We start from the raw sequence: 26,414 nt of genomic DNA, 5'->3' as shown, positions 1-26,414 counted from the left end.
TTTAGGGTCTGAGAATCCTCTGATTTTTGACCAGAGAGAGGAATGACATGTCTGCCTTTTTTCTTTTTCCTAATTCCAGCTCAGCAATGGCCATCATTATTTCAGTTACATTCCAATTAGTGACATCTAGTCACTTGGTCACATCTGATGACAAGAGGGCTAGAAAATATGGTTTCTAACTGGGAAGTTGTCAGCCATTCCACATTTTGGAAAGGAAGGGGTGTGAGCTATGAGCTTCTGGTGACAGATGAGTGCTTCTTCCACTGTGACCACCATCTGATTTTATTATTTTCTTTCTTTTTGGGTAATAAAAAATTAAACGTAGAAGAGGATAGCATGTGAAAGCCCTAGTTTCTAAAATGTATTTTAAATTGAGTAGATTCATATTTTTCCAATTTTTTTTATAATCTCCTGAATGCTTAGAATTCAGGTTTATCATTTTACTTTGAATGAGTCACTTTCATTATTAGGTTTGTATCACCTCTTGCAACATTCACAAATCCAAATAGCTTTTAATCAGAGAAACTTTTAATCAGAGAAACAAGTACATTATGCTCTGGCCAGTAAATGAAATAATTGGCATTTTCAGATTGGGGGCAATTTCTCCTAATAACTGGTGCCTAATTCCTAGAACCTAAATATCCTCTTTTTTGGAAAGGCTGGAAACACCATGAATACTCCCAACTCTATTTCCTACTCTTTTCAGACATTCGAATGATAATTATTCTTTTGTTTGTACTTCTTAAGATCTCCTTCCTAGTACCAGCCCATAGATTTGCTTGTTTGTTTTAGAACATGCTTTGAATAAATGTAACGTTTGCAGAAATTCAATCTGAGTGGAAGACATAATGGATTATTGGTGGGCATAACACTAGAAGTAGAAAAGAAAGAGAAAATAGTTGAAATAGTGTAAATATAGTGTAATAATGGTGTGTTGAATAATACTTTAGACACTAAAAACCCCCTCCTAACTGGCTTAAATGATAAGTTAATTCATTTTCTAACTTAGAGGAAGGCCAGAGAAGAGCAAGCTTGGTTGGATGTAGGCTTGGTTGAACTGATGCCTCATTAACATCTTTAAGGAGCCATATCCCTTCTATATCCCTGCTCTCCCATCCACAGCTACAGCCTTTTCCCCCTTGGTCATAAGTTTGTTGCCACTACCAACTGAGGAAAATTGTGTACTATTCTCATGCAGCAAGAAAAAGTAAGAAACCTGACCCCTTACTATGGACTATAAATCCATTATTTCAGTTTGAATGGGCTAAATAAGGTTGCTTTCTCACACCTGGAGCAGTCTCAGTTGCTGGGGAAATACCATGTGCTGTTTGGATTTGTATTAATTGGAGTCCACCCCAAGATCTGGAAGTGTATTCAATTTCCCCCAGTCATTTGAAAATTTGGTAGTGGTGAGGGAGCATGGTTGGGAAGGTCATTGGGAATGATGGTTCTCTGAACATAATCAAGTTTCTGTTAGGAAAAGAACTAGAAGAAGCAAAACATAATTTCACTGAGAATGGGAGAGAGAGATGTATTGAGACACTGCCATGAGAATATTTGCTGTAGAATGCGAATTACTGTACTTGAGAGCAAATCATGTTCTTCATGATGGATATTTTGAGGTTCTTTATCAAAACCCTGCAAGCAGTAGATAAGGATGGTAATGGAGGTGATGATGATGATGATGACGACTACAACCATGACAGTGAAAACTGCATCGATAATACCTGTGATGATTTAACAAGGCAATTACTCAAACTGTCACTACCAAGCATGTTTTTTTGGTGCTGAATCATGCTAAATTTACAGAGAAAGCCCTAATTTATTCCACAGAGAAAGATACATTTGGGATCTATAGTTGCTTCCCAGTAAATAAGACAACATAGGTTTAGATGATTGAAGATAAGGAAATTTCTAGTGAGAAATAGAACTAGCTGCTGGAAACTCTGCCTTCCTTAAATGCTCTTACTCTTTGGATCTGTGTATGTTTCTATTTTTTAAAGACAAGTACCTGGGTAAGATAAGCAGACTAATAACATATACATTTGAGGTTGCTTAGTAAAGAAAATATTTTTTAAGCTATGCCTTATTTTTATTTATTTTTATTTTTTGTAGACTTATTTCATATTTAAGATTCCACTTATCAGACAACTTAATATTGCACGATTAAAAAATAATTTTAGGGACATCTGAGTGGTTTGGTCCAGTTAAGTGTCCAACTCTTGGTTTCACTTCAGATCATGATCTCACGGTTTGTGAATTCAAGCTCCACATCGGGCTCCATGCTGACAGCATGGAGCCTGCTTAGGATTCTGCCTCCCTCTTTCTGCCCCTCACCTACTCATGCTCACTCTCTCTCTCAAAATAAATACATAAACTAAAATATTTAAAAGGCAATTTTAAATTATTTTATTAAAATTAATTATATTAAGATGAATAATACTGAATAGCTCATAAAACTTCTTTGTTTTGTAATCTATAGGATTAACAGCTAACATATGATTAATTGTAATTAAAACCAAAATCCCATTTTTCCCAAATGAAATAAGAATATTTACTTTAGCCTAGAATATTGTAAGTAAATTGAAAGGATCAAAATCTCTTCCAAAAACAACTGTAACAATAGTATTTTTCTTTTTTTTTTTTTTTTTTTTTTCAACGTTTATTTATTTTTGGGACAGAGAGAGACAGAGCATGAACGGGGGAAGGGCAGAGAGAGAGGGAGACACAGAATCGGAAACAGGCTCCAGGCTCCAAGCCATCAGCCCAGAGCCCGACGCGGGGCTCGAACTCACGGACCGCGAGATCGTGACCTGGCTGAAGTCGGACACTTAACCGACTACGCCACCCAGGCGCCCCAATAGTATTTTTCAAAACTTATATCAGAGCTATAACATTTTTCTGGGAGGTAGCTTAATTAAAGATGTTCATTGGAAAGATCTTTACATTATATATTTTTCATAATAATATTCTTAATGTTCATAATGTAGAGCCATATATAAACTACCTGAGACAAATGATTATGCAACACTTTATAGAGTGTCCTGTTCTGCTCCTTTGTCTTGCTTGGATAGATGGTGACTACATCACATAGAATTCATATAGTGAGGCCATCTGTGCAAAAATGGAGGTGATTTTACCTCCATCAGAAGTGAGCATGTTCTCATAGATGGTCTCAAGGACCCCAGAACTTCAAGTCACTCTATCATCATTTACCTAGAGACTAAACTCTTTTACATAAGGAGAAGTAAAATCAATTAACTAGTTTTGCATTATTTATCTTATTTTCTTTGTGCTTTGTGCTACATCAGAATGTGAAGTTGCAGTTCTGATAGGGCCCATTTTTTTGAGAGACAGAGAAAGAAAGAGATTAATATCAACAGCGTTACTGACTGTTTTCTGTGGCCAGTCGTTGTCCTCAGCACTCCCTCTACACTTTTCAATTTAATCTACAGAGTTACCTTGTGAGGTACTTGATACCTCTATATTCTTTTACATATGAAGCTTTGGGAAGGTAAATTACTTGCCCATAGTCAAAAAGCCAGTAAGTGTTGCAATCAGGGTTCAAACTGAAGCAACGTGCACTCTTAATCCACTACACTACACCCATGAGTCAGCTTTAAGCTGGGAGAATGGGGGTTAAGATGAGGTATGTGGGGGTTTGTGGTATACTACCATTCATGCACAAGACTAGGTACTCAGCCCTGAGGAAAATGACACTTGGGAATATGGAGGGTGGTAATTTTATACCTTAACATGGGCACCTATAAGTTTGTATATCTGTTAGTTCCATGAAGATGAGTAGAAATGACACACAGAATTTGTTCTAAAATTTTAAAGGAAGTAACTATATGGCATTCTGAAAAAGAAAACAAAATACAGAGAAAGCAGAAAGATCAGCAGTTGCCAGAGTTTGGGGGAGGGGATTGGGTGGAAGGGGGATGAACAGATGGAAAAAATATAATTTTTAGGGCAGTGAAACTCTTCCATATGATACTGCAATGTGAATACATGTCATTATGTATTGGCCAAACCCAAATAATTAACTGTACAACACAAAGAGTGAACCGTAATGTAAACTATGGACTTTAGTTAATAGCAACGCAGTAATATTGTTTCATTAATTGTAACAAGGATAACACAGTAATGCAAGATATTAATAATAGGAGAAACCATGCGGTTAGGAAGAAAGGGATGTATGGAAACTCTATAGCTGCTCAATTTTCTATAAACCTACTGCTCTAAAAATATAACCTATTTACTTTTTGGAAATGGAAGAAAAAAGAAACTGAGTGATTATAGGACTATAATTGTGAATCAATCAGGAAATAGGTGACTCATTTGAGAATAATTGTATCTTTTCTTCAATAGTGTTGAATTCTAGGACTTCCACATTTTCACTTAGATTCAGTCAGATTCCAAAAAAAGTTTTCTGTGCTCTCTGTATACCACTAGGCTATGAATTCTGGATGAACCCAAGTCTACTTGCCAGGATTACTCCCTAAATAGGAAAGAAGAACCTTTAGAAAGCATTCATCTTGTAAAGCCACAGGGCCACAATTAAAGAGTGGTTCAATGGTTTTCCTAAATGTATAACTTAGAAGGACAGATTTTCCCCTGCATCTTTTACCCTGATTATAATGATGGGCTCCATTTCCCCATGTATAGTCAGCCATTGTTAACATGCTGGCATTTGAAAGGAGTATTTACTCTTGATTTTAAACATAAAAGAGCTTGTATGAGCAGAGAAAGAGGAAGTAGGTAAATACTAACATTTCTTGTGGAGTGGAAAGCAGTTCCCCTGCACTTTCCTCACCATTCAAGTCACAGTTTGAGAAGGAAATAGCTTTAGAAATTGAGAGGGCCAATGGACCCGTTAACTGTGCTTTCTCCACACAGTTAAAGCTCAGTGTGACACTGGCTGGCAAATAAACAATAAGGAAGAAGTCACACGAGGAGGGGTTATTAGAGAAAGAGTAAGGAGAGTCACATTTTGGTTATAACTAGGGACTAGCTGACTCACCCATGCATGAGAAATCCTTCGTCGGGTGTCATTTTCTAGGGATGGTGGCTTAATTGCCCCCCCCCCAAAGGCAGCTTTTTTTAATTCAGAAATGACTTATGCCTTATTATCATATCTACCATGTCAGGATGGTGGGGTTTATTTGGTCCTCATATCTCTTCATAAAAAAATGGGACTTTTTAAAAGATAGCACAATTTTAGAAGAAAAGATTGAAATCCATACCACGGAATACGTTTTGCTATATACCATTTGATAGGAATAGGAGTATGTAAACATAATCCCAAAAAATATATAGGTACTCTATAATTAAGAGTTTGTATAATGGGGAACAAAATTCCAACATGGATATAATGTTAATAACTTAGGTAAACAACAGTTTTTGTCTGTTTAGATTTTGATTATACTGGGGTGAGGGGAGTGAGAAGGAGTGGTATCTTTCTCAGTGCCAGTCTGTGTGCAAATCCTGTCTTCACGTCCACATTTGAACATGGTTGATGTTGAACTTGTTGCTTCCTGTTATCAATTTTGATACATCAAGTGATGACATCTCAAACTTTTGTCCTTAGGACAATTTCTTCTTTAATACATAACAACTATAATTCTATTGCTATTGTTCTTATAAGGTCTGTTCCTGGAGGCTACTATACCTTGTAATGCAGGATTAATGATAGTGCGATTGTGCTAAAACACTTACTTCGATTATTCGTGGCTATCCTGGAAAACTGTGCAATAGAAGCCCTTGGTGTAGTTTTGGAAAAAGTCCATTGATTTTAAATGAGTGGGGAAACACAGAAATGTCAAGATAAATTACTAATCAGAAGTTTTTTTTTTCCTATTATTTACCTATATATGCCCCATCTTTTCCAACCAACTTTGCACTACTAAGGGTATTTATATCAAAATGCCAGTGAGCACTATGTCTATTATGATTATTAATTTACTCTATCATGCACTTACTATATCATACTATTCTATAAGCTATTGTATCATTTATTTGGTCTTCACAAGAGCCTGTGAGATCTGCATTATTTATTATACCCATTATACAGATCAGGAGACTGAAGCAGCAATAGAAAAGCACTTGCTACATGTCACATAGTTACTAATTAATGAAGTCAGGTTTTGAACCCAGAAAATCTTGCTGTAGTGTTCCTGATTAGTAATACATTTAAGCAGAAACAACTCTACTAAATGAAGACTATATGGATAAAAGTTGCTAACAAACACGATCATTGTTATTATTACGGTTATTTATTGTAATTATTTTCTCTCATGTCCTTTTCTGTTTTGACAAACTGAACTGCAAAAATCTGTCTATAATTTGGTAGTTCAGGATTTTAAATTTCAATAGTGATTGAATATGATTGTTTAATAGTTCACTGTCTTACACAGTGCACTTCACTACTCTAGGTAACTGACTCATTTTCTTTCTAAACACAGTTATAATAGAAAGCACTGCCTCACTTTCTAGCAGATGGAGAGCAATCTTGTTTTAATGCACATCATTTATAATAGATACAAACTGTCAGATAACTTCTGGTAAAATAGGATGCTGAATCAGACATTTATTTTTAGTGGCAATTGTTGACACATAGACTAGCCCACCCAAATGAAAGTATGCCATATTACTTGGCTCTATAGATAAACTATGTTATAATATTCTTTGTCATGTTTCATTTTAGGTTTCTGCTTTAGACTTCCTACTATACACCACGATTTCCATCACTTATCTTTAAACAGCTTGTTGTCCTAAAACCATTATACATTATTTTAGATAGTTATATTTTAGCTTTTATTTCTAAAATAAGAATCATCTAAAACCTGGTAGTTTTCAGTAGTTACATCATAGTTAGAAAAATGTGCTCTGGAATCCAACAGACCTAGATTTTAATCCCAGCGTTGCTCCTTATTAACTGAATGGAAAATACGTTTTAGTCCCTGAAAACCTCCATTTTTAAAAAAATTTATGATTTTTCTATCAAAGATTATTATATGAATCAAATAAGTTAATGTTTCTACAGTGGTAGTTATTTACCATATATATCATTAACTGTAGTTCACTAATATGAGGCATCAAATAAACAATGAAAGCCCCCAACAAAAACAGATTTTAGAAAAAGTGAAGGAGCTGAATGAACACCTACATGACCATGTTGGTCATATATCAACTGTGTCTGTTCCACTTAGTTAATGTCTATCTTGTATTGTTTGATAAGTATTTTAATACTGCTACTGGAAAAAAAAAGAAATATTGACATTTATCATATGTACAATGCCTCTTTTGGTTAATTCATGTAGATGTGATATTTGGAAAATATAATGGTAGCTAGATTTGGGTAAAATTAAAAATGCTTAGTGTACATTTTAGCTGCACATATACTAAATATGGAACAATACCGAGATTACCCTGACTACTGCATAAGGATGACATTTACGAAGCATTTCTTATTACATAATTTTAGAAAAAATACATTTTATATGTTGTTTGTATATTCAATGATAAAGCAAGTATGGTAAAATTATACTAAATGGGGATTCTGGGTAAAAGTTTATTGGAGTCCTTTGAACCATTTTTATGACTTTTCTACAAGTCTCAAATTATTTAAAAAATTAAAACAAATAATATCTCGGGAAATAAAAAAGTAAAAATAAAGTAGCAACCAGTCTTTTAAATTAGTATGTTTCCACTATATCTAGATGAAGCCATGCAGGATAGGTGCTTTTGAAGTATAAGAGGTTTTATGTATTATGTGTGTTACATTTTAATTTTTGGATTTGCTAGTACTACTCTACACTAAAATAATGTACTTTTTTAATCAAGTTGTTAAAAAGCCATATGAGCTTAATTGATACATCATATAAAAACAAATTCTTGGGGCGCCTGGGTGGCTCATTTGGTTGAGCATCGTACTTTAGCTCAGGTCATGAACTCACCGTCTGTAAGTCTGAGCCAGCATCGGGCTCTGTGCTGAAAGCTCAGAGCCTAAAGCCTGCTTCATATTCTGTGTCTCCCTCTCTCTCTGCCCCTCCCCTGCTCATGCTCTGTCTCTCTCTCTCTGTCAAAAATAAACATTAAAAAAAAATCCTTAAGACTATTATTTATTTTTTTACTCCAGTGCAACAAATAAATGCTTTCATACATAAATTCATAAATACAAATTATGGTAAGTTCTATGTGAATATACTGTGTTATTTTCAAGAGTGACAGAGAAGACATTAGATTACTTGGTCAGTGAAAGTCTCACTGAGGAGATGACATTTAAAATGTTACTTAAAGGATAAGAGAAGAAAATTATGGAAAGAAAAGTGGGAATGTTGACAGGGAGCACAAGGAGTCTTTCAGAGAGAAACCAAGTCTAATGCCTTGAGAAAGAAGAGAGTGGAGCATGTTTGAGAAGGTGGAAAAAAGATAGCATGGCTGGCGTACAATAACCAAGGAGAAGAGTGGCTCAAATTGAATGTGAAGAGAGAGGCTGGGGGTATATCATCCAGAGAGGCTGGGGGTATATCATCCAGAACCTTGAAAGTCAAGTTGGAAAATTTAAAATTTTTTTTTCAACATTTATTTATTTTTGGGACAGAGAGAGACAGAGCATGAACGGGGCAGGGGCAGAGAGAGAGGGAGACACAGAATCGGAAACAGGCTCCAGGCTCTGAGCCATCAGCCCAGACTGCGCCACCCAGGGGCCCCAAGTTGGAAAATTTAAAGTGTCACTAGGCCAGATTTATAATCTATGCAACTCTGTTACTGTGAAATATAGTGTGTATATTGTGTGTGTTTGTTCATAAGGGTCAAAGTGGAAATGGAAGATTAGTGAAGAGCCAATTTCAATAGCTTAAGATGGGTAGTGGTTGCTTGGACTAGGGTATTACCTGCATAAAAGGAGGAAACATCATTTTGTGATATATTATGTGTATGTATTATGAATGTGTTATGTGTAGAAGACATTTAATTTATTACAAATAGCTATGGCTTAAGACTTCAAGTGAAAGCATGCTAATAATAATGGTATGCTTAACACTTAAGAAAATATTAGAAGCTTGTGAGCATTGTGTTAACTAAGACTTCTAACTAAAAATGATTATTTTTAAATAAGAATTTAATCATGATTATTCATATAATCACAAATTATATGAAACTTTTAATTTTTTATTTTCTTTTATATACTCATATTTAAATGGATATAACTTACTGAGAATGTACTATTGTTCCTATTTTCTTAACGGTTCAATTATACTTAAAATTATTAATGACACAATTTTGTATTATATTGGTAGAGGATGATGATGCACTTCTCAAATGAACAGAGTAATAATAAGTGAATAATGAATTTGTTAATCCTGGATATTGTGAGTTTGTAGGAGGTACATGTGTATCTAATAGATGATGAAAAACTTTTAGCAGATATTTTTTGAAATCATAATATCCCATGTGGATTAGTGAACTTGTCATAGTTATAATTATACAAACATTTAATCAATGCTATCAATATTTCACCCTTGAAGAGTTAACAGAAAAAAGACAACCAAAAAGAAAAAGAAAGAAAAACGAGAGTTGGTGGTGTAGAAGGTATACATAGTATATTAGGAAGAGTGCTGGCCTAAGTCAAAAGACTTGGCTTCCAGTTCTGGATTCAGGTAACCTTGGTTAATTCATAACTGATGATTTGTAAGGTTTCCTTTCAACTCCCAAATTCTTTGGTTTTTTCTGAAATATACCAGGGATTGGAGCTCTCCAGCTCCTTGTATTTAAGTGTTTTTATTCATTTTGCCTTCTTTCAGCACAACTTGTTTAAAAAATCAGAACTTACAATCAGTGAAAATATTTCATTGTCTGTCACTGTTACTTGAGTTTGTTGAGACACTGGCTTGTTGGGAAAAATGGAAACATCAGATGAAGGGTGGTGTTTTATAGCAAGAATGAGATGATTAAAACACTGAGCCATTGAGATAGTGGGTCCAATAGATAGAAGGAAATAATAGTAACCAGTTTTAGTGGTTGGGTAGGAAAACATTATAAAAGTAATCAGTAAAAGAATTCTGGACCAGCTGCTACTATATTTCCAATTGCATTATTCCTTCTTAGAGTGACTCTGTATCCTCCAAATTCCAAAGCTTATTTTCTCTCTAATGAGGCTATGGGGGATTTAAAGCTGCTTCTCCAAATCTGGATTTCAGCAAAATCTGTCTGTTACTATCACAAAAAGAAATATGTCCCAAAGCAAGCATTGTCATAAGGACTACAAAGAGAAAAAAGCCCACAATTTGGGTTAGACTACCTAGGGTAGAGTTCCAGTTTAGTATCCTACTAGTTGTTTTATGAAACTGTGAAAAATCATCATCTGACATTCAAAAGCAGCATTTATAAAATGTGAACAATTTTGTCTGTTTCATTCATCCCTAGTAGGAAAATAAGTGTTGAATATGACAACTTAAAGTGCTTTGTTATCTGGAGACTGATATATGCTTGTGAGCTAATTTTTACTATTCATCAGTTTAGCCAGTCTAGTATGACCATTGATGGATATAGATGAAAATAGAGGAAACTTGGGGAATTGAGTTGTGTTCCCAAACCCGATGCTAATTAAGAAAAAAGCAAAAAATTCCACAAAACTCCTAGTTCCTCCAGCTTCGGAATAGATCATCATAGGAACATTAACTTCTCTGTAAGATGCTGTTCACTCTTCCAACTTCCATCTCCACCTTCTGCTTCTTTGTAATCACTGATTCTCTCACTCACATTATGAGTTCTCTAAATGCCATCCAACTCATGATACAATTGGAACTGAATTCAATATCTAAGTATACAATGCAGATTAATGCTTTTCTTTGTCATTGTTTCTTATCAGGTCTAATGTTGATTTCCTACAAAAACATCAAGTAGCATCAATGTTTCAATGTTTTTTTTTAGAGTATCCCCAAATATTTAATATTATACAAGTCCAAGATGTAATGATCTTCTGCAGAGCATATTGATTTTTAGTTAGTGCCAAACCAGGGTTTGTAATCCTAATTTTGTACAGACATCTTCCTAATGCCTCCCAATGTAAATTCAGAAATTGTCATATATCCAAATGGTCATCAGTCAGTAGAATCATCTTGCAGTGCAAAACATTATTATTACCAGGTTGAAGAGTTTTCATTCATTTTATAAAATTCATTTCAAACTATACCTTGTAATATAAACCTCTAATTTCATTTTATGGAAATAAGTGAATTTGCTTAAACAGAGAAGGAAAGTTTGTAAATATGCAGCCTAAACATATCTATTGTGAAATTGTGTGTAATTCCCAAAAGAAGAGCTTCAGACCACGTTTTTGTGTTTACTTCGGCTATTAAATGGTTATGCCAGGAAGCAAGAGTGTGGGGTGAGGACGAGTACAGAAAGGATATAAGGGAAATATGAAGCATGTTACTGTGGCAACTGTGGCCAACTGGGGCTTGATTCTCCTTAGAACTTTCTGAGAAGTGTATGGAGTGCTTGACAGAACTGTCTACCTGAAGGTAGATCATGACAAACTCCTTTCCTCTATTGGTTGAGTACCGCCCTTGGTGTGTTAAGTTCCTAGGCTTATGCGTGCCTACTGAACAAGATTTACTTTGCTCAAGGTGAAATGTTGTCAATATTTTGAAAATCAAAGCTCAATTTTTACTGTCCACCATAGATTCCACAAGAATTAGAAGCCAAGAGGATGCATGGTGGGACATTAGACACATTATTATGAATGCGTTTTGTGAACTTCAGTGATAAACCACCTATACAAACACTGTTTAAATCATGCAGAACGCAGTATTATTATTTTTATACCTACACTTCCAATTTATATTTTCAGATTTGGAAAACCAGAATATACATAAACTGGATCCTCTTTATTTATGTTTATGTCAAAACTGCAAATAATGTGAGATTTTATTCTATTTGCAAGCCAAGTTTGCCTGCAGAGCTTCCTAGATCTTGAGAAGACATGAGACTTTGGGTCATAGATAAACTACTTTATTACTCACAGGACCGCAGGCAGCATGAGTTCCACACTCAAATTGGTTCCTCTCTTTTTCAAAAATCATTGAAAAGATAAAGAGCAGCACAAGGGTGTTTATATTCTGGAGAAATCCTCTAGGGGCAGTTCTGAAAGATCATTAATGTCCCTTCCTTCCTCATACCTCCCATAGTCTAAGGTTATCTCCTCCAAGTACAGGATTTTTGCTCTCCGTCCAGCTCCATAAAGTCTGAAGTTGCTATAACTTCATCTTTTTTTCTTCCCGGTGGTCTCCTATTTCACCCAGAGATTTATCTAGAAGAGTCAAATGAAAGAGGTGCCAAAGTATATTTATAAACTGTAATTATAACTAAGTTTTAATGTCCTAATTCTCATCCTGAACAGCTTGCCATCCAGAGACTATAGACATTTAGATGGGTCTGGGATTGCCATTATAGGGTAAAGAAAGACACATTGTGCTGAGAAAATGTCAGGAAGAAATCCTGGAATTTCTAAAGTCTATGTATAATGCCCTATAACCCTCAAACCCTTTCCCCTAAGACTGTATCATAGTCACAAGCCAACAAGTTAAGTTGTTCTAGTTGTATAGTATTCTAGGTCACAAAGAAATTTATCATCACAGCATAGGCTCCCCTAAGTTTCAAGTAAGCAATGTAAAGGTGGCCCCAGGTGGATGATATGCACATAGTAAGTCTGTATTATAGCTGAGTAACTCTGAGTTTAGGAAACCACAAATTTTATAAGGCCACAGGTAGCCACTGGCTCAACTTTTACCCTGGAGAGAGGGATTATCTTTATTATTCTGATCAAGCAGTGAATCTGCCCCCTGCTCTAGAGGGAGACACTTATCTCTGTCTTCTCAGGCTGTTTGCTTTACAAACATCCTTGAAAGGTAGTACAAAATAAAGGTTGTCAATGCCTTTGCTTAAAACAAAGAGAAGAAATTTCAGAAAAAAAAAAAAAAAAGGTGAGAGTTCCAATAGAGAATTGTATCCATATATGTTGTTGATTTTGGTAGTGGCAAGCTAGTCCTTCCAACTGAAATGACTATCTGTCCTGTCAGCTATGTTTCAAAATAATACAGCCTGAGAAGAACTTGCAAATTAAATATTGAATTAGAAATAAAAGATGGCTATTTGACAAATTTACTTCTGTTCATTATATTTTTATCTTATTTATCCCCAGTGTTATAGTAAGAAGAAAAGTGGAACTTCCATTTCATAATTTTTTATGAGCTACATGTACAAATAGTAACAGCTAAATTGGAAAATAAATCAAAGGTAATAGAGAAAACCATTGAACTGTATACTAATTTGCCTCTATTTTAGGCAAATAATTAAATTTAAAAGTATCTTTTATTGTATTGTATTTAATAATTTTATTTTGAAATACTTTGACTCTCTAAAAATTGGAAGATTAGTAGAAAGCTCCCATAAGCCATTCATCCTACTTATGCTAATGATAACATCTTACATAACCATAATAAATTATTAAAACCAGGAAATTTATTTTGGTACGATATTATTAACTCAACTATGCACCTTATTCAGATCTCATATGCACACTTTTTTAGTGTATAGTTCTTTGAAATTCCGTATATGTATATGGGATATAATACAACCATCACCAAAATCAGGATACAGAACACATCCATCACCACTTTATAACTCTCCTTTTCTTTTTTTCCCTTTAGAGTCATACCTTTCCCTGGCCCTAACCTCTGGCAACCACTGATCTGTTCTGATCACTATACTTTGTGACTTCAACAAATATTACTAAATGGGAGGTTATTCAGCTAAAAACTTTGAGATTTTTTTTTGTTTTTTTTTTGTTTTTTTTTTGTTTTTTTTCATTCAACACGAGTCTCTCAAGATCCATTCATGTTGTGCATATTGGTGGTACATTCTTTTCTATTGCTGAGTAGTATTCCATTGTAGATATATAACACATGTTATTTACCCAGTCACATGTAAAATAAACCTTTGGGTGGCTTTCAGTTTGAGGCTATTGCAAATAAAGCTACCATGAACATCCATGCACAGGTTTTCATATGAACATAACTTTTCATTTTTCTGGGATAGATACCCAGGAGTATGACTGCTGAGTAAATTGCACGGTAAATTCATGTTTAATTTTATCTAAAAACAAAAAACAAACAACAACAACAGGAAACCCTGCCAAACTGTTTTCCAGAGTCTGTACAATTTTCCTACTGTATGAGATCCAGTTGCTCAACATCCTTTTCAGCACTTGGTATTACCAATATTTTTTAAAATTTTATTTTAATAATTCTGGTAGGTATGGAGTGAGATCTTATAATAGCCTTAATTTACATTTCTCAAATGGCTAGCGATTTTAACATCTTTTACTTGCTGATATTCCTATATTTTTAAGTGTAATGCTATTTATTTTGTTATAACCAAAGCTACATTGTGACTCTAAACAATAGGACTTCCTTTGCCCAACTGATTGATTGATTTCTTATCCTTTAAGAGGCTGTATTTAATTTTGTTCTTATTTGGGAAGTGTATACTTTTCAAGCATTTTAATTGCCCCAAAACATTGGACTAACACACAGTTGCCTTTTGATTTCATTACTTTCACTTTTTTGTTACTCTACGGTCTCTTATATGTTCCTTTAAATACTGCCCTGATTTAGATTGGGTTAGCATCAATTTATGATCATGTACTGCTTAAATTATTTTCCTTCTAATCCTCTTCTTATCTGTTCTAATAAACTATAATGTTACATTAGAGGTTTATAATAAGTGGAAAGAAGAAGACTATTATTAGTTTACTAAAGTGAGACTATATAAAAATATGTGAAAAATATACTGTTTTAATGAAATAGGAGATTAGCCAGGGGTCAAGTAGGTAAGTACTTTCTGTAGAAAAGAGCTGACTTTATGCATTCATTTCCTTCTTCATTCAATCATTCTGCAAATATTTACTAAGCACTGATTTTGTCACAACACGCTATGGAAAATACCAGTGTGTAGGACCTTTATATCCTTCAAGGAATTTACAAGGATTTTGGGGTGAAACTGGTTATAAGAAGTAATTAAAAAGTAACACCAGACACTCTGGACTATAGATAAAGACTCCAGGTTGACGTTACTAACTGCCTTATACTTTACCAATTTAGGCGTTATTGTGTGTTTTTTTAATGTTTTATTTATTTTTGAAGGAGAGACAGAACATGAGCAGGGGAGGAGCAGAGAGAGAGGGTGACACAGAATCCGAAGCAGGCTCCCGGCTGTGAGCTGTCAGCACAGAGCCTGATGAGGGGCTCAAACTCACAAACTGTGAGATCATGATCTGAGCTCAAGTCAGATGCTTAACCCACTAAGCCACCCAGGCGCCCCCCCCCCCCACTTTTTTTTAATCTGTATACGAAGTACCTGGAATCAAAATTTTCAATATTCACTTCTAATATTCAGAAACTGGAAGTCAGAGAAAGTTGATAGTCAGGATTCTTATAGCTGACAGTTAGGATTCCCTACTGTGCAAAAAAGCATAAAAAGAATGTATGTTGTGGCTGCTTAGCACCACAGCTAAGAAAGGGAAAAGAGATGTGCGTTAAGCCATGACATTGGATTATCTTTGTACGTACTTAAAAGAAGCTCATAATAAGTGATAGGTTGCTCTCTCATGATGGACCACAGAAAGAACAAAATTGAAAAGGCAAGTATCTTGCAGAAAGGTGAACATAGACTCAAGAAAGACCTGGGTGATGTCAGTAGTATTATTTCGGTCACAAGCTTTCTCTGTGTTTCACTAATTTGTCTATAAAGTAACAGAATTTATCTTTTCTATGTACTTAAAAAAGAAGACAACATGACATGATTTTAATTATGTTGAATACCTGCTAAGCAGTATAATTTATGTATTTTGCATTCTATGTTGTGATTCGAATTCAGCTGACCCTTGCCATCATATTGCACAAAACTGCACTGATATTATAAAAATTATTTCAGAGAAAAATATCATTGTGTATTAGAAGCAGGAAAGCAAAAAGATGTGGGATAAATATAGGTTTAATTTAACAGGTTAAAAAGAAAAACATGTATTGATATAATTCGTGTGAGTTTAGTCACTTGATGACTATATTCGAACATCAGTTCTTCTGTATTCAGTGAGAAAATAGGAATATCCTATCCTCTATTTCACACAGTTAACATAGCTAGTCATTAATAGAATATATTAAAACATGTTTAATAGCTAGACAAAGTGATTGGCTAGTTATGAGAGCTGGTGTATTTGCAAGTCTAAGTAAACAACATGCATGCACAATATGAAAACAATAGTTTTTTTTGTTTTTTTGTTTTTTTGTTTTTTTTGTTTTTTGTTTCCTGTGCAGACTTCAATAACTGTCGTTTACCCCTGCCTAACCAATGACAATAACATGAGTTACATCAATGGGAGTTTTAAGACAAAATAACTTAATGATTTTTGTTAGCTGATTCCTATGTTCATAGAATAAGTTCTTACATAAGTTTTTGCCTGAGGTCACTCAGTAAGATTAAACAAATGATATCTAGGTTATTGATGAGGAAACTTTTTTCTAGCACACTATTTTTGTGCTTAATTAATGAAAGGAATATGCCTAAGTGAGATTTGTTAGCTTTTTGTTGACAAAGATCTTGCTCATGATAGGTTTTTGTTATATGTCTGAATGAATAAAAATGTCAAAAACATCTATGTCTACACACTTATATGTGTCATTAAAATTTTTATATTATACATAAACAGTAGGTGGTAAAAATGTTAAGTTTCTATTTCTGATTCTGTAGCAACTATCCATGTGACCTTGGTTCATTAATTCTTCTCTCTGACATCCCTTTTTCCTCATTCCACCAAAGGAGGCAAGACCATTCTCCAAAATGTCTTTTCAGTTTAAAGATTTTTTTTTCCTATAATTTGTAAATTTTATAGAAAACATGTAAAGAAAAATATACATAAAAATTAATAATTAGACATTATTTATGTCCCAGAATAAACTGCTAATATACTGTATTGCCATCACAATTTTTATATATAATTGAATAAACTTTTATATGCATGTTTTATAAATTTCAAAGCAAATTAAAACTGGTATGTTATGTATACTGTATGTATCCGTATAATTTTATAAATTTAAAAGCAAATCATAGGTGACAAAAAGCACCATTGTTATTAAATACTATACAATATAATGCTCTATACAGTGAAATGCAACAATATAATTATTTTCCTATTTGTTAGACTTGTGTAGGGTAGATGAAGTTGGGACTGAGAACAAGATTTTATTGGGCAGGATTGCCAAGTATTCTGTACATTTTACCAGTCCAAAATGATAACTGATGTTGAGATTTTTCTAGCAGATATTTATTCACTGTGACTCTGCTTTAAAATTTGCATTTACTTCAACTACCTCGTTTGCAGACTTTGACATTTAAACAGAAAAAAAGAATTATCAAAATTCCTAAATTGCGTATCTACCAGTGGGTTTCCTACACTAACTTTTGCTTTTACATTTATCTGTGAGAACTCTTCATTTCAGCATGCAGTGTGGTATTTTGGTGTTTGTTCTAATTCCTACTCAGAAGTATGGTTTGTGAATTGATTTGGGAGGGGAAGGAGGGAAGGACCAGCACTCTGAGTCCTTCAAAGTCCAGCTCTCATCCCTAGAAGGGCCACCTGCTGGGTTTTCTTTTGACATGGACCTGGGGTTTCTGAGTGAGGTGACAAATAGGTCAGGAGACACAAAACCTGCTTCCATTTTCTCTCTGGTTCCTGGTTTGTTTTAGTTTTGGTCAGAATATGTAGGTTGGTCATTTTGTTTCTCATTCCAGTTTTATCAGTCATATGGCAATTTTTTTAAGTTTATTTACTTATTTTGAGAGAGAGAGAAAGAGAGCACATGATTGGGGTAGAGAGAGAGAGAGAGAGAGAGAGAGACTCCCACGCAGGTTCTGCACTGTCAGTGCAGAGCCTCATGTGGGGCTCAAACTCACAAACCACAAATCATGACCCGAGGCAAAATCAAGTCAGACACTTAACTGACTGAGCCAACCAGGCATCCCAAGAAAAGTAGTATTTAAAAGTATGTTCCAGCATTTGGTCATAGTTAAGCATTTAAACAATTCGAAGAGATGATTTCTGGTTCCAAATGGTAGGATGTGGGATATTTGTTTCTGGTTGAGTTGCATGAGAAATTCGGTGGTGTGTCGGTAACAGGGTTGCAGACGATATACCCCGTTGTAGTAGTAGTAGTAGTAGTAGTAGTAGTAGTAGTATTTAATGTATTTTTTTTTCAGTCCTACTAGCTTATACCAATTGAGCTGAACAAGTGAACAAAAGAGAAAACAACACACCAAGAGTTTGTGTTCCCTGGGTATACCATGCAGCCTAATATGGAGGACCTGTCTCCTCATTTCCATTTCAGCCTGTTTCTGGACCATAACTGCATTTATTTCAACCTTTTCTGTTGTGTGTGTGTGTGTGTGTGTGTGTGTGTGTGTGTTGCCTCACAAAGACCGGGTAGCAAATAACAGCACTTAACCATTAAAATGTATGGCAGATATCTCCATTCCTTAACTCTATTCTTCTACTTGAAGAAGTTTCCAATTCATTTTGCTTCTTTGTTTGCTTGTCATTCTCCCTTCTCCTATATATATTACCAGAAATCCTCATTTCCTTATTCACAAATTCATCTTAAATCCTAGGACTAAGACTATACATATATGATTTTGCAGCTCTTTCCTGATTTTCCCATGTGCCCAAAATATGTCCAGTTTTAATCATTTAACAAATTTAGAGTGACTCAGCTATATGAGGAATAGAAAGATGTAAAAAAAAAAACACTACATATCTGCTTTCTAACAAATTATATTCTTGTAGCAAGCATAAAATATGCAAAGAAATAACTGAAATGTTTGGTTATATAAGAGAAAATATTTAAAGATAGGTGAATTTTTGTTGCTACTACTTAAATCTTGATTTCACAATAGTCTTTAAGCTGATCCTTAAATAATGTCTAGGATTCAATCTTATCATCATCTCTTTTTGGGTTAAAAGTCTTTAAATATTTGAGTAAAAACTAGAAAAGTCTTATGTGAAAGTAGATACACTCTACCTAGATTCCTGAGGTTTAGATTCTAGAAAGAAAGTATTAAATTCTAATATGACAAGAACAATACTAAAATTATTAAGAAACCTTTGGAAACAGTGTATATGTGTCTGCTTGTGTGTACTAGAATACAATAGGCACACAAAAATGTGCTCTGTCCATACATAACACATAATTCCATCTGTTTATTTATTAAAGATGATATGTTAAGAGATTTGAGAATGAAACTGTTGGAGTAGTTTTAGTTTAGGGCAAAATCTGACTGGAACAATGAGGCATAGAGTATTGCTCTGGGGTTGAAACTGACAAAACCTGAGCCTGGCTTATTTGCAAACTCCCTGCTATTCCTCTCTAGCCCACACGCGCACTCTCTCTCCATGTCTCTGTCTCTCTCTCAGCCAGTGATTATATTTGCATGGACATTCATTGTGAGTCTGGCAATTTGTCTTTTACTCTGTTTGTATTTTCTATTTACTGGTGATGCTTACATTCCTTACTCAGAACATGTGTCCTTTGGGGGAAGAGAAATGGAGTGGTTTATTTAGAATAATTTATTCCTAAGTGATTTTTTCCCCAAAATATTGTTAGCCATTCTCAAAACTCCACAGCTACTTCAGTGTAGAGAATATAAAAGAAAAACTTTGAAAAGCTAGCCACTAAATGCTAAATATTGTGCTAGATTTTCTATAGATATCCTTCTTACAATTCTGTGAGAGAGCTTTTATTATTTGTTTTATAAAATCAAAAGCTCAAAGAGTTTGCACAGGTTATAAGTGCTGCATATATCTAATTAAGTAACTCATGTTTCTCCTCTATAATGTTTCATAAAATAATGAGAAATGATTTGAAGAAGTTAGCAAAACATATATCATGAAGCAATTAGATCTCTTCTTTCTGTGTCACACATTTGGACAGACCAAATTTATTCTAATCTTTCAAAACAGATTTATACACTGAAAAAAAGCTTGACAATAACATAGTCTATTAAATTAGAATTTTGTTTCTATGTTTGTGCCAACATTAAAATGACATCTTGCCATAGGTCTAAGCTTCAATAAAATCAGTCAAAAACAGATTTTTTTCTCCATATCTGGTTTCCTTTAATGCTTGTTTTGAGAAAGGGCACTAACTAGATTATGTCCTGATGACAGAAGTTAGAAATGAAAACAATCTAGTTGTACACGATGTGCCGAGTCTAGATGTCAAGCAAGGATGGATGTATAACCAAAAAGGGGATATTAAAAGACATTGAGCTGATACTAACTAGTGAAGACCCAGCATATATGGCAGCAGTATAATTTATTGTTTTTTGAGGGATTGAATCATAGGACTAAAAATGAGGCAATGAGGTGTGATTTAGGTGATATGCAGTGCTAAAAAAAAGTTAATGAAAAATAGGAAGCCATTGTTTCCTAGGAATACCCATTAGGTAGGTTATAAGACATTTGGGTAGAATAATATACTTGACTATAGATATAGGACCAGCTGACAATTTCATAGCGTGATGTACGTGGTGAAAATAGAATAACATTGACAAATATGCTTAGTAGTAAGTCCTGCCTCCTCAGAGTGTTATGTATACACGTATAACTTGTTCTGGCCAATGAATTGTGAGAATTATATCAATTATAATTTTTAGAACTAGTGTGTGATTTACCGCATTCCCTTTTTCTGTCTTAGCAATTATGGAAGCATGAATTTAAATGGAACACCCATCTCTCTAAGAATCTAAATGACTACAATGTATAGATCCTCAAGAGCCTTCATGTAGCCTCAGCTAGAAACAAACTTTTGTTTTAAGGCATTGATAATATGAAGTTGTTTGTTACTGCAGCATAACTGTGCCTGTTCTGTCTAATATACATATTGTGAATTCCTTCCTTACTACTGTATCTCTACTATCTAAAATAGTATCCAGCATAAATATTTATGGAATTAGTGACCGACTTAATTAATGATAACATATAAATATTTGTTGCCTTCTTTGTGTGTGCAAGCTAAGGATAGCCTAGCAAAAACAAAAAACATATAAAAGCCATCTGGAAATAAGGAAAAATTATTTACATAATTTATGGGCTAGAAGTAAGTGCATTTTACTGGTAGAAGGCAAAGGTTAACACTAATTGAGCTAAGGAGCAGGAAGAAGAATCTTGGGACCTCCATTAGTGAAGTAACTTGAGGCTCTTGCCAATCACAGGACTAGCACTAGGGATTTGTGAGGTGTAAAGATTCATTTTTTTTTCTTTTACATAGAAAATGCTGCATTAGGAATTTAGTTGTACTTTGTGTGATTCTAGGTGTGAAACTTTTACATAGCAAGGAAACATGAAATGGAATTATAAATTGCTGAGTAGTCTTTCTTATTCAGACAGATTTTTTTTGTCTTTGTGTTAGGAAAAAAGGAGAAATTTGGCAGTCAGCCATATAATTAGAATTAACCTTGGCTGTGAAAGCATGACAGATGAACTAGCCTGGTCACTCTAATATTTGCCTTTCTGCATGTGGAATTCCTTTCTTAGACCATGGCATAGAAGGAAATGTTCCTCTTTTGAAATTTTTCTCTGTATACCAGTCATGCTGTTTCCTCAGGACACATCATAAAGATATGCCACTTAATACTCTAATTGTGGCCTTCACCAGAGCTATGAAAAACCACCGCCCCCCCAAAAAAAAACCCTAATCTATACCTCATTGGTCAGAATCTCAGATTTTAATAAAAAACAGAATTCTAGTCAATTGAGTGATTTTTCCAATATTTTTCAGCTTACTTTTCTTTGACAGTCATGGGCCCTGTAAATTGAAAATATATTCAAAATATTTGAGCTAAGTTAGTTTAGCATTTTACAGTTAAAATAAAAAACTGCTGTTTTCTCAGGGGACCACATACCACCACTGACAACACTCCCCCTCCCCATACACCAACATCACCTCACCAAAATACTTTTTTTCCCCTCTCTCTATTGAGTATTACTCCAAATTATCTGAAAGTTTAAAATTCAAACTCAGCAGATGTCTAATCCTCCCAGGAGAGGAAATTAAGCAGAATTTAAAGAAAGTCATTTATGGGGTGCCTTGGTGGCTCAGTCCGTTAAGCGTCTGACTCTTGGTTTCAGCTCAGATCATGATCTCATGGTTTGTGAGATTGAGCCCTGCATCAGGCTCTGTGCTGCTGGAGTAGAGCTTGCTTGGGATTCTCTCTCTCCCTCCTATTCTCTCTCCCTCTCTCTCTCTCTCTCTCTCTCTCTCTCTCTTTCTCTCTCTCTCTCTCACACACACACACACACACACACACACACACACACACAAAATAAATAAACTTAAAAAATAAAAATAAAGAAAGGAAATTGGCCTGGCAATTGTTTTGAATATAGGTCAGAGAGCATTTTCTGTTTCAGTCCAACTCCATCAATGAAACTTGAGTCGGTGGAAGTCATGTCCAATGCCATTGAGAAGGCTCTCAGATTTAAGGAAGGGATTAGAATACTAGTTAGAACTGAAAACTGCCTTTAGGATAGGTTCTATTTCCTTTCATTTCCTGCTATAGATAAATGAGGACCAAATATAGGAAACTATGAGGTCATTTCAGCAAATAAAAACTAACCCTCTCCTCTGATTGTCAGATACTGTGGTTATTGGTGCTAGAAATTTGCTCACTGTAATGGCTTTAAAGCATGGCTGCAAATTCTTTGACACTTTGATACTCCTCTCTCATTCCTCAGAGTGGGCTTGTCACTGCTTCAACCAAGATATTAGAAACGGAATTATACTAGGTGACTTCTGAGGCCAAATTCTAAGAGGTCAGGAAGCTTCCACCTTGTTCACTGTAACACTCAGTCCTGGGGCCCTGAGAGCCAGGCAGTAACTCTGAGTACCCTGAGGACGCCACACTGGAGAAGATGTCATAATGTACTGGTTGAGAACAAATGCTAGAGTCAGACTGTGTGGGTTTAAATCCTACTCTCCCAACAATCAGATGTATAATCTTGGGGCAGTTAATTTCTATGTGTCTCGGTTTCTTCATTTATAAAATAGGGAGTAACAGTAGTATGGAATCTGTTGCTTTACTAGTAGTTTATACAGTTGTTTAAAGGGCCAAATGTGTGGGATTTTTAAAACTTTTTATTCAATTTATTTAAACTAAAGATACAATTTTCCCATTCCTCCCACCACCCCACCCCTTGCAACCATTAATCTATCTCTGTATCTATTAGCTTGTGTTTTTGTTTGTTTGTTTTTTAGATTCCACATGTAAGGGAGATGGGAGATCATATGGTGTTTGTCTTTTTATATCTGACTTATTTTTACATAGCATAATACCGTAAAGGCCCATCCATGTCACTGTAAATGGCAAGATTTTGTTCTTTTTTATGGCTGAATAATATTCTAATGTTTATTTATTTTTGACAGAGTGGGGGGAGGGGCAGAGAGAGGGAGACGCAGAATCTGAAGCAGGTTCCAGGCTCCAAGCTGTCAGCACAGAGCCCAGTGTGGGGGCTTGAACTCACACACCATGAGATCATGGCCTGAGCTTAAGTCAGATGCTCAGCTGAGCCATCCAGGCGCCCCATGGGATTTTTTTTATTTCTAAAAAACACATGTCATCTGTTCACTAGAACATAATTACTTTTGAACAATTTTTAACATGTGAAACTGTGAACTTGAATAGAAACAAAATATTTAAAATGAGTGTTCCTATTGCTTCTACTATTTAGCTAAAACAACAGGAAAACAACTATTTTTACCCTTTTAGAATGGGATCTTGTATCAGTCAGGGTCCTGACAGGAACCTTACATGGTTTAAGAATTTAATAAAGCACCTGCTTGCAAAACAGAACATTTTAAAGGAGGCAATAAACGATGTTGACCTACTTGAGACGCAAGAAACACCAGGATGCTAGTACCACCCCTAAGCCTGAATGGCAAGAAGAGGAAGTAGGACCTTCAGAGCCCAGCGAAACAAGAAACCATGTGGACAGAGCTGCCTGAGACTGAGCTATAAACCTGGGGGGAGGTAGTCTCTACTGGAAAATGTGTCCCAGAGCAGAAAAGGAGAGTGGAAGAGAAAGTTCAAATCTCTATTTCTGTCTTCAAATCTCTCACTGGTGATCCTGATTGGTTGAACTCAAACAGAGGCTAGCTAGGGGAGGTGGGGTGAGGGGCGCGATAGTATTTTGGTTCACTGGATTCAGCATCATGGGGCAAAGAGCAGAGCAGGAAAAAAGTGGTGGGAGTTGAGGCCCGAAAAGGGTTAAAAAAAATTAGCACAGCTCTTACTTTTGTTTTTGTTTTCATATTTCAAACAAACGGTAGTAATTTCAGGCCCTTTCGAAAAGTAAAGTATAGCTGTAATTCTGTTGATGAAAAAGTATCTTCTGTGCTATCGATGTCATGTTGCTGCCAAGAGAATGGAGGACAAAATATGTATTCACAAATATACATATATACACATGTGTTGTATCTACACACAGCCATATGTATTGTATCTTCTTGTTATCTCTACTTATCACGTGGCCTTCAACAAGACACAAATATTCCCCATGTGCTTAATCACTTTCTTTATATTTGTGAAATAAGAAATAGCTTTTTCTACAATATTCTCTGCAGTATGTTTTAATTTCATTTATTGCTCTCTGACTTCTAAAATTTTTTAGGGAAACTAAAAAATTGTTACTTGACTTTTATAAATAGAACCAGTAACGTGGTAATATTGGTTTGCACGAAAAAACTGCTTATGCAATTATTCCAATTTAATGTGCTTTCATTGTATTTAAGAAAAATAGATATTCCCCCAAGCTTAGTGAGTATAAAAAAAGAAATGTAAAAAAAAATTGAAGCCCATGAAGGCCACTGAGGAAGGAGAATGAGCCAGGCATTAGAGAAAACAAAGAAAACAGAAAGAGTAATAGGTTGCTAGTGGGATGAAATAATGGTGAAACCTCATAGAGAACATATTTTGTGCATCCTGTAATCCAAATGCCAATGTGACAAAAATTTAAAAAGAAAAAAAATGTAAAAATAAAATCAATACTTTATGATTGGTATCTTAGCAAACCAGCACGTTATATTTACTATACAGAGCTTTACACATCTTAAAAAATAGTTTCTTACAACAATAATTGTGTATGTAGTATAGTCTAAATATCTGAGGAAAGTAGAGGTGCATTATTTCTGTGATGAGAAACTTTTTGGTAATAAGTACCTTTTACACAGTATAGTTCAACTTCTCAGCACAAACTGGAGGACTGTTAAATAAAAGAAGGATATATTCTCAAAATGTTATTCATTTATATTATTAATTTATAATATTTTAATTGCTTATAATTTTGTTTTTATCGAGGTATCATTAGCATATAATAATAGTTTCAAGTGTACTGCTTATAATTTTCATAGCAAAAACTTGTTAGAATGAACTAATAGAGGTTGAAGGACATTATTAACATATCATTAGTTTATGTAAATCTAATACTGTCTGCATTAAAATAATAGCCATAGTGAGACTCTGAAAGCAAAAGGGAAAGTTATTTTCTTAACTTTTTTAACAGTTAAATGAAGAAATCACTTGTGTAATATAAGTTAGAAAAGAGCTCAGGTTCTCTTTGGAGGCACAGTTAATTTGTCTGTTTGCTCAGCACTCAATGATTTTGGAGATATTAGTCAACAAAAAAAGTACTAATAGCTTTTACAAACATTAGGCTGAGAACCATTTTCCATTTAGTCTGTAGTTAGTTAATTGAGTGTATGTTCATTTGTCCATATAAGCTATAAAATCCTACAATGGAGATGTAATTATAATTAACATTGCTGACCAGTTAAAAGGCATAAACAGTAGTATGCCCATCAACATGCACTCTCTATTTGCTGACATTTCCAGTTATGCCAGATGGTGAATTTAATGATGGTGCCTTGTGGTGCTTCTAATGATTTTTGTGCCTGATGGTACTTTTATAGGGCCTGTCATATCATAGAAGGCTGAAGGGTGACTTAATAATGATCCTCAAGCATATGAAGGGTCATGAAGTATATGGTTATGAAGTGACCAGCTGTTATTCATTCAAACGAGAAGGAGTAGATTTTTGCTGTAACAAGAGCAATTGAACTTAGATGTTAAGTAGAACTTCCCAATAATAAAAGATATTTAATGAGAGGGGTGATGAAAGATGCTAGAGAATATTTTCTTTTTTTCTTGAGAAAAAATGTGCTCATTTGTATTAAAGCCAAGTTTGCTCTTATTTTGTAGATAATATTTCAGCTTCCTTTCACATCTATGACTATATTTTTCAT

The 26,414-nt window shown here is 34.7% G+C and overlaps 1 protein-coding gene and 1 non-coding gene across 5 annotated transcripts in view; both read left to right on the top strand.

Moving 5' to 3' along the window:
- Positions 1–26,414, top strand: part of LRP1B (LDL receptor related protein 1B) — a 1,910,230-nt gene that overhangs the window by 953,920 nt on the left and 929,896 nt on the right. The window lies entirely within an intron of this gene.
- LOC123600209 lies at positions 7,380–7,484 on the top strand. The gene has a single exon (XR_006713571.1). It is a non-coding gene; the product is annotated as a U6 spliceosomal RNA (small nuclear RNA).

Source organism: Leopardus geoffroyi, chromosome C1 (assembly GCF_018350155.1).
Source record: "Leopardus geoffroyi isolate Oge1 chromosome C1, O.geoffroyi_Oge1_pat1.0, whole genome shotgun sequence".
In the NCBI taxonomy this organism is placed as follows: Eukaryota; Metazoa; Chordata; class Mammalia; order Carnivora; family Felidae; genus Leopardus; species Leopardus geoffroyi.
Note: the sequence above shows the minus strand (reverse complement) of the source record. Positions and strands in the feature narration are given on the sequence as shown.